Source organism: Mytilus galloprovincialis, chromosome 10 (assembly GCF_965363235.1).
Source record: "Mytilus galloprovincialis chromosome 10, xbMytGall1.hap1.1, whole genome shotgun sequence".
Lineage (NCBI taxonomy): Eukaryota > Metazoa > Mollusca > Bivalvia > Mytilida > Mytilidae > Mytilus > Mytilus galloprovincialis.
Genome location: NC_134847.1, coordinates 3,146,912 through 3,165,328, shown reverse-complemented (window position 1 = coordinate 3,165,328; position 18,417 = coordinate 3,146,912). Strand labels below are relative to the sequence as shown.

The 18,417-nt window shown below is 33.7% G+C and overlaps 1 protein-coding gene across 1 annotated transcript in view; it reads left to right on the top strand.

The window, feature by feature from the left end:
- Positions 1-18,417, top strand: part of LOC143049660 (uncharacterized) — a 210,636-nt gene that overhangs the window by 155,832 nt on the left and 36,387 nt on the right. The window lies entirely within an intron of this gene.

Sequence of the window (18,417 nt, the reverse complement as noted above, 5' to 3'; positions counted from 1 at the left end):
TGGATATAGCACTGCTTGAAAAGTGTTCATACAAAAACAAATGTTATCAAGTTTGGTCTCAGTAGTTTTGTTTAAGATCTTTGATCCCCCTGGCCCTCAGCTCAGGGTCCAATGTTAAATTATGTTGTTAGTAATTCCTGCAATCTTGGGTTATAGTCTTGAACCTACCAGACATAGTTTGCCTGTGCATTTTAAAAGATCATTGTGACCAAGTTTCATTGTAATTTGCACTGTACTTTTAGAAAATATCTTTCAATAAATTTCGCCATATGGTATAATCTCAACTACGTTCGTCACTGGCAATCAAGTTGGATTGTACCCTGTCCTGCCGAACACAATTTTGCTAGAAGGCCATCCAATGATAAGTTTTGCTTCAATTTGCTTAGTAGTTTCTAAGTAGAAGATCTTTCTATGCATTTCCAAAATAAGATGCACTTACACTACGTTTTCCGCGGGCGGCCATCTACGATTGGAGACATACCTGACAGATATATTTATTGTAAGGATTTACTAGTAGTTTGTTTGCAATTAGTTCTATAAATTCTGTGTAAAAATGTGCTCCGTAGAGCTTAGCAAGTAACGACCGTATAAAGGGTACATTCGGGTAAGTGTTGACACAAAGTAAATGTAGACATATTAAATTGCTAGACTCCATCCAATTCAATCGCCCCGAAAGGGCCAATCACATCTCTAGACCCGATTTCGGCCTCTTGTTTGTTGGAAACGATAAACTAAAAACTTAAAAAATTAAGTAAAACACAATGTATGAAATCTACAAAATAAAAATATAAATCTATAAAGTATACACATGTCGAACAACATTTTTCGTTTCATCAAGTTGAAGCATTTTCAGTCTAGATCCTTTTTGGTACTCTTCTTTTTCAAAACCGCCAACAAATTACATAATCCATTAAAATACCTTCATATGATTTCTGTTCCAAACATCTTCATCAAAATCGGACAAAAAAAAATTGATTTCCAATTTGTTCTTGGTTCACCCCTTTTGGCCTTGTGTTTCTCAAAAACGGTAAATTCAACATCAAATATTTAAAACTATCTCCTACAGGGTCCAATGTGAAATCGTTGTTCCCCTCGGAGGCCTTGGATCAAACCAAAACCGGCCGGAAACAATTTGCAAAGGGAACTAGGTTTTGTTCCAATTGGTTGTTTTGAGCAACTGTTTAACTATGTTCCCGCTATGCCAGATCGTTTAAAAAGAATCAATACAAGAACCAATGTAAACAAGTTTGGTTCCAATTGACCTATAATTGTTAATGTTTGTGTCATTTTGGTCTTTTGTGGATAGTTGTCTCATTGGCAATCATACCACATCTTCTTTTATATAAGTAAGTTCAGAGAAGATATTTGAATGCATTTCATACAAGTGTGGCAGTTAGTAGATAGATATAGGAAGATGTGGTGTGAGTGCCAATGAGACAACTCTCCATCCAAATAACAATTTAAAAATTAAACCATTATAGGTTAAAGTACGGCCTTCAACACGGAGCCTTGGCTCACACCGAACAACAAGCTATAAAGGGCCCCAAAATTACTAGTGTAAAACCATTCAAACGGGAAAACCAACGGTCTAATCTATATAAACAAAATTTATTATGTCATCATTATTTCCCTTGTTTAAAACTATAAATTTCATATTTCTTTATTTGATGATTTAGATGAAGCTTATTCGCTATATATTTGTTAAATAGCATAGCTTTTGCTATTTGAATTCATTGGTAAAGGATATCTATTTATATTGTAAAGTTTAATATTTGCACCGTCGCAAAACCTTTGAGAAACTTATATATTTTATAGAACTCGTTAACCGGATTTTAGGGACAAAAATGTCGGTTATTGATTGGGGATGTACGGCGACCGGGCGGGCGGCAATCAAATGTTGTCCGTGCATTAACTCATGAACCGTTCAACCAAAGCTTTTAAAATACTAATAACTAAATGAAGGTCAAGTTCAATAATGGCGAATTTGACTTTTACCGTTCAGGAGTTATGGTTCTTAAATGATGGAAAAATGGAGTTTCCAGTCGTGTCCGTGCATTAACTCATGAACAGTTCAACCAAAGCTTTTAAAATTTTAATATGTTGTTACTGACAACTAAATGAAGGTCAAGTTCAATAATGGCGATTTTGACTTTTACTGTTCAGGAGTTATGGTTCTTGAAAGATAGAATATTGAAGTTTCCAGTCGTGTCCATGCATTTACACATGAACTGTTCTACCAAATCTGCCCAAATTTTAATATGTTATTATTGATGACAAAATGAAGGTCAAGTTTAATAATGACGATTTTGACTTTTACCGTTTAGGAGTTATGGTTCTTGAAAGAATGTGAAATGGCATTTCCATTCAAGTGGTTGCATCTAAGCTTTTCAAATTTTAATATGTTGATACTGATGACAAAGTGGAGGTCAAATTTGATACTGACAATTTTCACTTTCACCGTCCATCAGTTATGGTTCTTGTGATATTGGCAGGACAAACATAAATGATAATAAATCCGGTTTGCTGTCGTTGTGACAGCCAGCCTCTTGTTTTAGATTATTATCTTGAATTCTCTAAGGATTGATATTCAGTCCAACCAAGGAAAGCCAAGCTCTCAAAACAGAATTTAGGTTAGTGCATTTGCTACATGCCTCCATAGTACATTAGTGCATTTGCTACATGCTTTCTAAGTACGAGTTTGAAGATATTGAATGCTCCATTTCTGATTACCTTTGGAATGTGATAATAAAAGTTGTACTTTGTTAATTAAATTATATATTGTTTTCAGTTTTTGGTTTTCATTCACTTAGATATATTTTAGCGCATCACATTTGGCATCAGTCATTTCTATTACATCAGTTTACAAACTAGAACTAGTATCTCAATTGTTTGTAAAACAATTGAAAGGTCTTTCCTGTTAAAGTGATGTTTTCGTAATGTACTTTGTACGACCTTTCGTTTGATATATGACAAGCATACCTTCTAAAACTTTTCGCTAATAACACTTAATGGTTTCATCCGCCTATTTTTTTTTAGATCGGAAGTATGATATATGTAACATAGAGTATATGAGCTTTCATTTTATATGCGACAACTCCACGTTCTAGAAAGTTTGATTTTTGCACTTAATAACCCTATTCAACTTATTTTTGGAGGTCGGGAATTTGATATTTCATATGTTCATATCATGACCTTTCATTTGATATACAACAACCCTATCTTAAAAGAAAATGTATTGTTTGCACTCAATAACCCCATTGGCCAAGTAATTTCAGAGGAAAAGATTCTTCAATGTTAAGGTCCTGTTATGTTTTGATATGTTACATGTATGTTGTCAACAATTTTTGTTTAGAAACGAACTTACTGGACTAACATTTTAAAGCAAGTGATCCAAGGACCATTGTGACTAAGTTTCAGAAAAGATCTTTGAAGTATTTTTCCTTATTAAAGGGTCCATTGTTAAACTAAGTTCCATGATGTATGATATGTACTGGAACGGACCTTGACCTGTCGAACACAATTTTCAAAGGGTACCATTTAAGAGTCGTTGAGACCAAGTATGGTTCTAATTGACCATTTAGTTCCAGAGGGAAACAATTGTGAAAGTTTTACCATAGGTTTAAATGTTAAACTCTGTTAACAGCTGTTGGTCATCTTGGAAAATATCTTTGAATGTTTCCTATAGGGTCGAATGTTTTAATGTTTTCCTCTTGCGGTAATCTTGGATGGTACCATAAACTGCTGACATAATTTAATCAAAGCACCGTAAGCGCTGTAGGCAGTTAACCAAAAACCAAGCCAAACATAATTATAAAAACTGTGGCAATGTTGCTTCAATTTTTTTAAAGATTTTTTTTAAAATGAACAAACATTAGACAGTCATATATTGTACATTTATGTTCATTTAATGAATTAATCATTAAGGCAAATAATTCATATTTTGTCAAAGTTTTAAAAGCATCGCATATATCAAGTATATTTTTTTCATGGTAATGAGTCTGCAGTGGTACAAGTTTGCAATGATTGTAGTTCTTCTAGTTGATAGTTAACGTTGGTATAAGTTGACTGTTAGTAGTTCAAGTTGCCTTTAGTAAGAGCTTGTAAAAGTATGAATGGACTTGCTTCCCTGGAAAGAAAACTGAGTTTGTGTTCAACAGTACAAAAGTTATGAGACACAAATCAGACAAATGTTTACTACTACAAGGATCAAAGGTGAGGTCTGACTAACCTGTCCATAGTAAAAGTTAATGTCCCCCACCTTCACCCCAAGTTTATGATGTCTGAGTTTGGAATAAAATGGCAGGTAATTATAAAAACAGTTGGTCAAACATTCTTGGGCTTGAAAGATATGTTTTCTTTATAATGAGCCATATGAAAATGCTAATTTTTATAGGACCAGTAATAATTCAAATTATAATTAAGGGAAATTCTTTAAACCTACTAATTATTTTCCATCAATAAAATTTTACAATTATCAAAAAAAATATTGTTACATAATGCTGTTATGAAGTCTTTCAAACAAAACTTCAATAATTATTCATTCCTATGGTCACCGAAAATTGGGCAAGATCTAGTACACGTTGGTTAGGTCTATCAAAGTGACATAGATATAGGACGATATGGTGTGACTGCTAATGAGACAACGCTCCATCCAAATAACAATTTCAAAAAAGTAAATCAGTATAGGTCAATGTACGGCCTTCAACACGGATCCTTGGCTCACACCAAACAACAAGCTATAGAGGGCCCCAAAATTACTAGTGTTAAACCATTCAAACGGGAAAACCAACGGTCTAACCTATAAAAAAAAAGAGAAACGAGAAACACGTATAAATTACATAAACAAACGGCAACTACTGTACATCAGATTCCTGACTTAGGACAGGTGCAAACATTTGCAGCGGGATTAAACGTTTTAATGGATCCAAACCTTCTCCCTTTTACAGAAACAATAGCATAACATCACAACATAGAAAGACATGCATATGTGACGCCTATGAGATTGACATTGTATGTCATTCAATCTTTTTGAAATGACAAACAGGAATGAATATGATTTAGTTTAGGAGTTGGTTTTTCAATCTTTTACAAGTTCTCAATACACACACAAGAGGGGATGGGGTGACCCTAGGGACTGCCCTAATATTTCATTTAATGTTTTTGTATCTTGTCCCATACATGCATATATATGGTTTGGGGTGGGGATCTCAATCGTTATCAAGTTTTCAAACAGGAGGGGTGGGATGATCCTAGTATATTTCATTTGATTTGTTATGTTGTCCAATACATGGATATATATGGTTGAGGAAGTATTATTTGAAACATCAGTGACAAGCAGACTTATAATCCAGATGAAATAAAGTGGAAAATTTTGGATATAAATTTCTGTTTCTAAGTTATCAAACAGGAGTTTGTAGGGTGACCCTAAGGACTCTCCCTATATTTCATTTGATTAGTTCTCAATCATGAATATATATGGTTTAATTTAAAGGTGGGGATCTCGACTGTTTCGACTCGGGGGATTATAAACAACATAAGGAATCCTAATGTGCTCTACTTCCTATGTGCAACTTCAAAACTTTTGGGAAAATCGATCATTTACGGTTTTTCTGGTCATATCTTTTGTAATCCAGAACGAAAAGTATGAAAAAACTATCCTTTAAGTTATAAATAGCAAAGTTACCAGCTAGATAAGGACAATGGCAAGTATTTCAGCATTTATTGGGTAGAACACAAATCCAGGGTGCTTGCATAAAGCAGCTTAACTGCATAAAAAGGTTACATTCCAAGGACCACCATGATCAATTTTGATCCTTATTGGCCAAATACTTTCAGCTATCTTAGATTGTGTTTCCCTTTTAAGTTCAAATGTTCAATTAAGATCTGTGGCATGTTGTTAACCATCTTGGATCGGACCCGAACCTTCTGGATACCCATTTTGACCATGTTTGGTTACAATTTGGCAAGTAGTTTCAAAGACTTTCCTTATGGTCCAATGTTTAACTATGTTCCATGCTGGCAGTAATCTTATAGATTGAACCTACCAGACACAATTTTTAAAGGACGCCATCCGTGAATACTTGTGATAGAGTTTGGTTCTAATTGGCATAGGAAGGAACAGATCTCACAATTCATGCCATACCAATATGCAACCACAAAAACTGTTTGAGGCCATATAAAATGAAGTCCACGATAAAGAGGAAGTGAATGTTTAATTGCTCTCTGATTGCACCCAGGGCATGGCATTAATACATAATGAATTGTCCATCAGGATTCAAAGATGGGTAGTTGCTGAGAAAAATGTGATTAATATTCGGTGAAGTCATCACTTTATTAATTCCACCCAAACTATGAATTTACCAAGTCAAACTGAACTGCTATCGTTAGCTAATAGCTGTTATTTACCAGTTCTTCATATTTTTGGCATTATTTTAGCTGTTCTTAGCATTCCATATAATACCAGTTTGAAAAAACTGTCTAATTTGACCATTTCTTAGCAGTCATGGTACCTTTTAAAGTGTTGTCAATTGGACAACAGTTATGACAGCAGTTCCATAGCAGTTAGATAGCTGATTGGATTTTAATCTTTGTTATAAAAATGCTTGGACCTGACTTGTGTTTTCAGCTTGAAAGTAAACCTTCATTTGAATGATCAAATGTGCATTTTTGGCTCCAAACTGTGTTTAAATTCTTGCTAGTGAAAAACTATTTTTGTCAATCATAAATTATAATTTAGGCTAAATGGAATGCATTCACAAACCCACAGTACAGTAAGTTGAAGTTACAGTTAATGCATGTGTATATTCTGACATAAATTTGTAGGGGAAAACAGAAATCACACAGACAGCCCAAAAAGGGGGGATACTGGTTTATTCAAATAGAATAGTTGATGTTGGCAGGAATGTAATAAACTAATATCATATACTTGCAGTGCAAGATGTTATTTGAAAATGAAGATACGACTATTTTAATATGATTTTGTTAAAAAACCAAAATACATCATATTCATTATTCAAGACTTGAAAAACGGGGAGGGAGTATTAGGTAAACATAGGCTGCAAATAGCCGATTGGTTATGGTTAATATTGACCAAACAATCCATTTTATGAGTTTGACTGTCCCTCTGGTATCTTTCGTCCCTCTTTTAATGAAGTTGATGTATGTTACTGAAGTTTGTTTCCAAAATTGGAAGCATAATTTTGGAAACATAATACAATGTTTTACATATTACATAACATTATTATTACGTGTATTATTTTTTTTTTGTTTAAATCCAAAAGAGAAAGAGAATTAATATAGTTTCACCACTGCAACAAGTGTGTTGCAATATTTCTCCACTGGAGACAGTCAATTTTCAATATTTTAAGTGCTAGGCTTTCTTAGTTTTTTTAAATTTTACTGTGGAGAATGGAGAAATATTGTAATACACGAGTTATTAGTGGTGAAATCTGTTTCTCTGATGTACAGCTTAGAAAATCAACTTAGCACTTTGTATGAATATGCATTATTGATAGCTGTTAGTATACCAGTTCTCATGAATATTCAGTGCTGACATCAGTTTTTTTGGGTACATGTATCTCATTTAAAATTTTTGTCACAAAAACCTGCTAATAATTGTGAAGGCTAAATAAACTGCTATGAAATGCCTATTATGCAAACTAGCCATTGCCTTGAATTTGTCAACTGTGAATGCTAATGAACTGCTGTCATTAGTTAGAACTGTGAATGCTAATAAACTGCTGTCCACTTTGACTTAGGTTATCAAAACATTCAAGTATTCATTTTAAAAAGTTGAATATACTTCACTTTATACTTCATCTGGGCACTGATTGAGTCAAAATTAACAATGAAACAGATGTTATTAGTATCTGTTATTCTTGTATCTTTCTTTGTAAACGCATTTTGTATGTTCAGTTATGTATTGGTTTATTAGGACCCAGCTGCAAAATGTGGCTGATGCCTTATAGTGATCAGGTCGTCCAAACGTAACACAGTGTCCAGTCTGTGCCTCTTTATATAATTGGCATTACAGTACTGCAACTGATCTCAAAAGAGACCCTTAGTTAACAGTTTAATGCTCATTTTTTTTTACATAAATAAGGCCGTTAGTTTTCTCGTTTGAATTGTTTTACCGGTCTTATCGTGGCATTTTATAGCTGACTATGCGGTATGGGCTTTGCTCATTGTTGAAGGCCGTACGATGACCTATAGTTGTTAATGTTTGGGTCATTTTTGTGGATATTTATAGTTGCCTCATTGGCAATCATACCACATCTTCTTTTTTATAATATAACAGTTCCGGAATAAAACACGGCTGCAAATTGTTTTAAATGATAGACTAGTATATAGATTTAAATTTCTTTCTGTTCATAAAAAGTTTTGTGGTCACATTTTTGTATTTTAGCACTTTTAATTGGGTATACACCTCAATTTACGGTGTTAGTAGTCACCTTTAAATCCCAAAACCAAAATCATTTTGTTATTTATTGACTCTTTTTATTAAAATTTTCGATGCACATATAATCAAGGATCATTGGACTGATGAAGACATAAATTTAATACCATCCTCGAGTAAAACTCTCAAACTTAAAGTTGGCAGTTTCTAAGATGGAAATTTAACGCATTTGTTTTTGGAAAACAAGAAAATATATGATTCAAAAGTAATATTTGACGTTTCAGAGGACAAATCATTATTATTGTGATACTGCATGCAAAATTTGTTGGGCAAATTCCAAAGTTTTGTAAAAAAAAAATAAAAAAAAAAAAATAAATTAAAACATCATTTAAAGGGAAACCAGTACTACAATATATTACATTTCCCCAACATTAGGTTGGCCTTTTGTGTACCCAAGGCAGATGAAGGAAGTCAACTTAGAAACGCCGTGATTGGATGCAAGAGTACAATATATTTTTTTTACTGATCTATGAATATTAAACTGCAGTGTGTATATTTACAATAAAAATTTAAAAACCCATTGAAGATTTTCTAGAGAATATTCGAAAAGACTTCCAAAATTTCATAAATTTGGTGTAAAATGACGGCGGGCATGGATAACACTCAGCAATGATGATCTAGTTTTTAAATTGTTTTCATCCTACTTTCCAGATATGCCAGACCTAAATCAGAAACTCGCTGCAAATGTTTGCACCTGTCCTAAGTCAGGAATCTCATGTACAGTAGTTGTCGTTTGTTTATGTAATATATACGTGTTTCTCGTTTTGTTTATATAGATTAGACCGTTGGTTTTCCCGTTTGAATGGTTTTACACTAGTAATTTTGGGGCCCTTTATAGCTTGTTGTTCGGTGTGAGCCAAGGCTCCGTGTTGAAGGCCGTACTTTAACCTATAATGGTTTAATTTTTAAATTGTTATTTGGATGGAGAGTTGTCTCATTGGCACTCACACCACATCTTCCTATATCTATCTACTAACTGCCACACTTGTATGAAATGCATTCAAATATCTTCTCTGAACTTCCTTATAAAAAAGAAGATGTGGTATGATTGCCAATGAGACAACTATCCACAAAAGACCAAAATGACACAAACATTAACAATTATAGGTCAATTGGAACCAAACTTGTTTACATTGGTTCTTGTATTGATTCTTTTTAAACGATCTGGCATAGCGGGAACATAGTTAAACAGTTGCTCAAAACAACCAATTGGAACAAAACCTAGTTCCCTTTGCAAATTGTTTTCGGCCGGTTTTGGTTTGATCCAAGGCCTCCGAGGGGAACAACGATTTCACATTGGACCCTGTAGGAGATAGTTTTAAATATTTGATGTTGAATTTACCGTTTTTGAGAAACACAAGGCCAAAAGGGGTGAACCAAGAACAAATTGGAAATCAATTTTTTTTTGTCCGATTTTGATGAAGATGTTTGGAACAGAAATCATATGAAGGTATTTTAATGGATTATGTAATTTGTTGGCGGTTTTGAAAAAGAAGAGTACCAAAAAGGATCTAGACTGAAAATGCTTCAACTTGATGAAACGAAAAATGTTGTTCGACATGTGTATACTTTATAGATTTATATTTTTATTTTGTAGATTTCATACATTGTGTTTTACTTAATTTTTTAAGTTTTTAGTTTATCGTTTCCAACAAACAAGAGGCCGAAATCGGGTCTAGAGATGTGATTGGCCCTTTCGGGGCGATTGAATTGGATGGAGTCTAGCAATTTAATATGTCTACATTTACTTTGTGTCAACACTTACCCGAATGTACCCTTTATACGGTCGTTACTTGCTAAGCTCTACGGAGCACATTTTTACACAGAATTTATAGAACTAATTGCATACAAACTACTAGTAAATCCTTACAATAAATATATCTGTCAGGTATGTCTCCAATCGTAGATGGCCGCCCGCGGAAAACGTAGTGTAAGTGCATCTTATTTTGGAAATGCATAGAAAGATCTTCTACTTAGAAACTACTAAGCAAATTGAAGCAAAACTTATCATTGGATGGCCTTCTAGCAAAATTGTGTTCGGCAGGACAGGGTACAATCCAACTTGATTGCCAGTGACGAACGTAGTTGAGATTATACCATATGGCGAAATTTATTGAAAGATATTTTCTAAAAGTACAGTGCAAATTACAATGAAACTTGGTCACAATGATCTTTTAAAATGCACAGGCAAACTATGTCTGGTAGGTTCAAGACTATAACCCAAGATTGCAGGAATTACTAACAACATAGTTTAACATTGGACCCTGAGCTGAGGGCCAGGGGGATCAAAGATCTTAAACAAAACTACTGAGACCAAACTTGATAACATTTGTTTTTGTATGAACACTTTTCAAGCAGTGCTATATCCATCCTTGATGGGCAATAACGGGGAACATACCTATTATATCGGGGTCTAAATTGGGCTGGCTTATGTAGCCACAGTTGATGTGAGCGATACAGCCTCTTAATAGTCTTTTGTTTCATATCCTAAAGTATTGGCGCAAAAAGTTTGTCATTAAACTAGATCCTTGAGTACAAGAAAGTAGAAACAAAACCATTCAAACGAATGCGATCAACATAGGAATATCATATCCCATTGGCAAACTTTTTTGTGCCGAGACCAGGCGTTACAAATCAGGCATGAGCTTTGTGTCAACACTTGCCCTACTGTTTGTTTCCTTGATAAATGTGATCGTATCATGCTGCACTAGGCGTAGAGAGTATTTTCTTTTATATTTACCATAATCAACAACAAAAAATCTAGACCAAGAAACAGTATATAGTAACTCCTAGTAATTTTGTTTGATTTAATTCTTGTATGGTAAAACCAAATATCAAACCTACTTATATTATATATATAATTAATTTCTAAAAAAATGTTTATGCAAAATCATTATTGTATAAAAAATGTATAGCAAATGTTCAATTCGGTAAGGCAGCAATCAATGTCCGAAACAATAGCTCTGCGTCATCGTATGATGTGATGATGGGAAACTGATCTCGTCTGTTTCCAGTAAGCAACTCGACAATGTTAATAAATTCATTGCTACAGCCCTGCTCTGGAAAGTTCTCTGTATATTCCTCTATGAGATTGTCAATTGTTTGTAAGTTACATGGTAAAGGAAATGAACAGTCTCTTCCACCAAAGATCTCTGGCTGATAGTATAACATATTTGGAATACCACTTGGTGTTACAACTTCAGCACGTTGTCTTCTTATTCTATGTGAGTTCCAGTTCTCAGCAAACATGTCCAATTGATGTTGGATAACGGAGAGGAAACAAAATCGAACACATTCTTTATGTACTGGACACGATACATTAAGAAGTCCAGTGTCTTGGAAATCCTGGAAACGGTTTCTCCAAAACTGGGTGAAACTCGTTTTTAGTGTACCCCAAAGCCTTTCTATTCTTTGATTTCCAACAGATCTGCCGACGAGAAAAGAATTTTGTCCCGACATTTCATCGTTTTGATTATGTCGCAACGATCTTTGTAAATCCCTCATTATGACGTTTTCTGTTCCTGCATCCGATCGAACAACCCTTGGAAGCATCTTTCTTTGTTTGATCCAATTAAGATACCAGTAACCGACATATCTGGGGTTATTGTTGGAGGGACTTGCTATCAACCATAAAAGTTTACGAGAGTATCCATCGATTGCCCCATGTATAGCTATGCCGTAGGGTTTTAATTTATCGTAACCATCGACATGAATCAGATAGTTTGGTCCTCTATTGTAGTACACTCTCCTTCGAAGAACTCGATGCGATCTGTTAAGTACACCCTGTTGGTCTATTGTTCTTAAGCAAAGCCTTGCTCTTGATTGTGTGACGCAAAGTCCAAAGCCTATGTTCAGAGTCCTCCACATATACCTGTATCCAACATTAGACAGGCCATTACGGTGTAAAGCCAGGATTGTCCTTACAACTGTAGGTAATGGCGACTGGTTGTTACGCCGTCTGATATTTAATCTTCTCTTAAGTCTTTTTAACATGGAACAACTCATGAATGTTCCGTGAACAAACAAGAGAAATCCACATATTTGAAGGGTCGTGTAGCATAATTGATGATAGTATTGGACTAGTTCAGGCACAGAAGCACCACCGCCTGGGTAAGGTATTCCTGTAACGTCATGATCAGCAACACAAAGGAGACAACAGAGTAACTGAAACATAAAGATAGAAATTACACGTATGATGTAATGATAAAATGAAAAATCCGATTGGCTTGATAATTAAATAGGGTGTTCACTGTGACGTCATCAGCTTACTATAAAACTACTAGGAAATGCGCTGCGCCTTCACATTTAATGGAATACGAAATGGAAAAATACACAGTAAGTTTTGACAATCCAAAATAAATCTTCATGGCGATATTTATAACATATTTCATTTTTAAATTTACCCGTTATAGGTATCAGGTATAAGCATATGATATTTTTACATTTGAACATGTTTTCATTTTCAAACAAGAGGACATATCTTCTTCCAGCATATTGCAATCGAATAAACATTTTAAAAGTCATCTGATGCCTAAACGAATTTATTTTGTTTGGTTGATTTTTGTACCATATCTTAAAGAAACAACGAATAGTGTACCTAATGAATAAAATTTGTTATGAAAAAAATATGTTTCAATTTTTCCTAAATTTGTTGTAACATCATGCCTCCTTAAACATGATATCTAGTTCTTTATCAATCATTGACTAATTTATAAAATTTGGTCGCATATTGTCAAAGTCAATCAACCATAAAAACAAGGCCAAGATCAAATTACAGGTATCAAAACGACATCCCCTGGTAGTGGGGAACCTCCTTGTCTAATATCATCAACCTAAGTCAAAGCTAAAATTACACTTCAGACTATCATCCCCTTGTAGTTGGAGACGTTAATGCCAAATATTATCAACCTTAGACTTCTATTTCTTGAGATATGGACTTAAGCAGTAAACTCGGTTGCAAAATTGACTATTAGAGTTCTTCAGGGTCATTCAATCATTTAAAATAGGTCAAAGATAAATGGCACATGACTGACTGGCAAGAACAATATGTAGGAAATCTGCATCCTAAATATAAGAACCTTACTCGTTATGCTTCACGAGATAAAGACATGAACAGTAAACTTGATTGCAATGTTAACGCCATATATTCACCGTCGCCTGTAAAACCGTACCTACATGTTTCGCTTTTACTGCGCATGCTAGACAAAATATGAAGAAAACTTTATATCATGGTTCACTATATTTTTCGCTAGAGCCGTGTAAATGTGTGCTCATTTTTCCTATTTTGGTAATCCTTTATTTTTTGTAATTTTTGGCCGTTTAAGGTGCAGTTTTTACAAAAAATAAATCACAATACAGTATTAAAACCTTTTTCATACTTTCCACGAAGATGGAGCTGATTAGTCTAAATGAAGAAAAACATTATAAAAACTATACAAGAAAGTTTTGACAAATTTTGTTTGTTTTTAAGTCAAAGTGTGTTGATTTGATGTTCGATGTCAGCAACATATTTCTTTGTTTTACTTTCAACATTACCTTTAAAATATTGCTTGATTCCATAGTCTTTGATCCATTTATTAGACGGGCAGGTGACCAAGCAGCTGAAATAGACGATATTTCTTTAATTGAAATGTTTAATGAATAGCAAAATCTTCTAATCGGTCAATATCAAAATAAAGTGAACACATATTTCGTTTCGCATCATGCTTTTCTACCTGGCATTAGTGGCGAATCCAGGGGGTCCGGGGTTGGAACCCTTTTTTACATTTATTTGGAAGATCAATGCAATTGAATGGGGACATATAGTTGGAACTCCCCTTTATCGTGGGCTAGGATCCCCATACCCAACCCTTATAAATGACAAGATCCACCCTGCTAGTTGTGAATCAAATTATTTGTTTAGATTACTATTTTTTTTTTGCTTAGCTGTTATGAATTAAATGAGTCATGGAGATTGATCTACAAAGGACTCTGAAAGGCGAAAGGGAGGGACCATTCAGTTTTTTTCCATTTTTCATTGACAGTCGTACAGAACGGGTAGTGTACTTGTGATGGGATGGTGGGGAGAGGGGTGAAACCCTTTAAGTAGAATATATCTTTAATAATAGCAGACGTCTTACTCTAGATCTTATCACAGGTCACGTTAAACTGTAACTTTTCAATGCCCTTTCATTCAAACAATAACGTTTTTTCTCCCTATGATCTTTTTCATTTTGTGTTCAGTATTGCTTCATATTAAAATATAACGCTAAGTCTCCAAAGAAAACAAATATAAACTTACTTATGACTCGTTTCCACTGCTCCCGCTGATGTTGTTGCTGTCGATCTCCATCTTTAATGTGTCAGCACAGGAAGTAAAATACGGACCGTGGGAATCTGACCGTGAGAACGAATAAAGTTAACATCAAATAAGCAAGTTGACTTAATTAATAAACAAGTCGACTTCTTATTTTATGTCATTTACATTTATATTAGCAAGTCGACATTGTAATTAAAACTTTTTCTGTAGCATTCCGACAAGTTGACTTCAACATGATGATTTAATATCAAATAAACAAGTTGTCGACTTAATCAATTAACAAGTTGAATTCAACATGCCGGCTTCTTATTACTATGCCATTATATTTATATCAGCAAGTCGACATTGTAAAACAATTTTTCTACATCATTCCGACAACTTGACTTCAACTTGATGATAAGATTCCAGCTTATAACACACAACTTGACTAATAATTCCGACTTATTAGCAACAAAATAACTTTACAAGGGGTGTACCATATGCGCTTCCATATAAATACAATCTTTTTTCTTTTAAATTGCAAACTTTACTTAACATTAAGAGATCTGTTGTTTTCATTTTTGACAGCAGTTGGTGACCTTGTAAAGCAATCTTCATACTTGCAAAAATGAGATCAAAGTCGAACGTTACGCTATCATATCTATGTTTTTTAGTGTATGCTTATACTTGTAATTCTTGACTATTGTGCTGATAAGTGATATATATATATATATATATATATATATATATATATACAACTCGTCTAAACATCAACCCAACAATGTTAGATCTGTAAATTTGCTTTCGCAAATTTTTGGTTCTTCCCTCGCCGGGATTCGAACCCATGCTACTGTGATATCGTGACACCAAATCGCCTGCACTGCAGCCGTCCCGCTAGACCACACGACCACCTGGGCTCTCAAAAAAATATGTATATATATATATATATATATATTGTGTTTTTGCTTGATCTGAGGCTACACATTTTTTACTTGTAGTACAAATTTCCATTACAGTAAAGGTTTCACGGCTCTAACTACATTGTTATAAACTTGATTCTTCAAAATGATAATGTTCTTCCTCTGTTGCTGGTTTGCTTTTGCACTGATCTAATTCATCTTTTTGAAAAACGGTTGCAATTTTCTTCTAAAACGCTATTTATTTGTGTCAATTTCTTTTGGTATTTTTCTTTTGGTAATACATGTAAAGTTTACAATTGTAAAGAAATGTCAAATAAGGACCTTTAACATTTTGTTATTGGAGTGCTGACATACTTATAGTCAGTGTCATATCTTAGCTTGCTACTTTCTCATAGAGGTTCAAATATCGTTCAAATGGATACGCAATAACGTTTAAGAAAACAAGTTTTATTAAATTGACAATGAAGAGGTTAAACGGCATCTTTCGGAACATGCACAACATTGTACTTTACTAATTATTACTATATTCAAATTCAATTACATTTGGCTATGCAGTAAAACTGTCTAAAGACAATATTTTAAAAATTTTATACCATAGCTAGTGCATGATATTTTTTAACATTTTAACAATTTATTTATGACATTAACACCAAGAAAACAAATCCTGATACCTTAAGATTAATTAAAACCATATATATCAAAAATATGATCACCAACATCTATGTGCTTCCTTGTCAATACATGGTTTTCCAAATTGATTAGATAATACATAGATATAGATATTGCTAAAGTAAATACATAGATAGAATATAATTTCACATCAATTAGGAAATTGGCCTCAGGGAGTTGATACAATAAATCAAATGATATGATAACATTATAATCATTATTAGACATTACACAGTTTGTATCAAGCTTATCATCACGTAATGTATCATGTCAACAGGTTTGAGACAAAGTGTCAGCATTGTTTGAATTAATTAATGCATCATTAAGAATATTAATTTTTACAATAAACACTTTCTTAGTTGAGTCGAATGATTAATTACCATTCTCCTTTTCTTTAATGATAACATAATTAACACTCCCCTTTTTGTTTCTTTTAGAAATTCCATACTCTTGTGAAATGGAAAATGTGGACTGGCATTTTCAAGATAATAAATTGCATTCAGGGCATAATGTTGAAAGTGTGTTAAATCTATTTTGATTTAACAGTGGCTACATTGGCATTCTCTTCTTTGCCACTTTTCAAGCTGTACAAAATTTCAGTTTGTGGCCATACATATTACAAGTATAACATTTGAATTTCTTTCCAAATCTAAACGAGGATGTTTTATAGTTCACCACAATTAGCGCAGACTTCAGAATGATAATTTAGTATTCCAACTATATTATTTATTGTTTTAATGTTCCTCTGGAGTTGAAATGAATGTAGAAACCTTTATTCTGGCTGAAACTGTCAATCATATAGTAGTTACATCTCATACTGTCGTATAAAAACCAATTCAAATGTTGACACAGTTTTTGTAGGACTACATTTGCCCTGTACATTATTTCTTGGGGGGGGGGGTACTGAGACTATGATGTTACAATCCTTATTGCTACACAAATGAGCTGCCCAGATCAGACTTTCATAGTCTTCTACATCTTTTGGGGATTTTCCAGCACTTACATCATTTCCACCAACTTGAAGAATGGTATTCTCATTTGTTCTTAAATTCATTTCCATAATTTCACTAGTGATCTTGTCAATGTTGGCACATCTGGATGTTCTTCAATCTGTCTTAGATTGTCAAGAAGTTCAGATTTCTTTTAGAATGGCTGAACCGATAATTATGTTTTTATCACTGGATTAAGATTGTTCAAAATTTCGGGTGTTGGTAGATTTTAGGTGTTGAATTTGGTTTTCAGGCTGGGATTTATTTTTGGTATAGTTCCTTATGAAGTTTCAATTTTGAGAGACTAGGAGCTGGAATTGGTACTGTTTGTATTGACGCATCACGTGTGTTGACAAATATGGATGTTTGACAATCAATAGATATAGCTAAACTTTCAGTTGGTATGGACACATCACTGCATTTTTTCACCAATTTTGATTAAAAATCATTAATAATCTGAATTAGGTCCTCCCTACTTTCCCCATCACATTTGAAATCATCATTTGATTTGGAAAGTTCAGTTATTGAGTCTAATGAGAGTTAAGGTTTTGAGCTTAATCATTATTCTCTGCGGACATTTGTGAGTTCTATTGGGACAATTCAATGGAACTTTTTAACATTTCTTCTATAAATTCAACTGGTGTGGATGATCTTGGTTGGGATGAAGTGATTTCTTTTTCAGGGATTCACAGATTGACACAAATGTGTCAATCCAAGTATAAACATTACGACCTTGAACATTAATTAAATAATTAACCAGTACTTACATATAATGCCAGTGTTGCTGAGTTACTGCCAGTTTTGTATATATTTCCATACTGAAAATGACTTCTTATAAATGTAAGATCATTATCCAAGATTATCTGTACATCTTGTAACATATGTTGTGCGACTATGCTATGTTACACTGTGCTTCTTTGGAGATAATTGTAAAATGTCTGGCACATTTTCAGCTGATAAATCCAATGAAATACTTTCATTTTCTGAATTTTGTTCAATTAACTTACTATTTCCAATAAAAAGTATAGTTTCATTGAAAAAATGAAACAGTGATTTCACAGCAGTAAAACTGTTAAGTATAGACATGGTGATTAGACATAATCCATT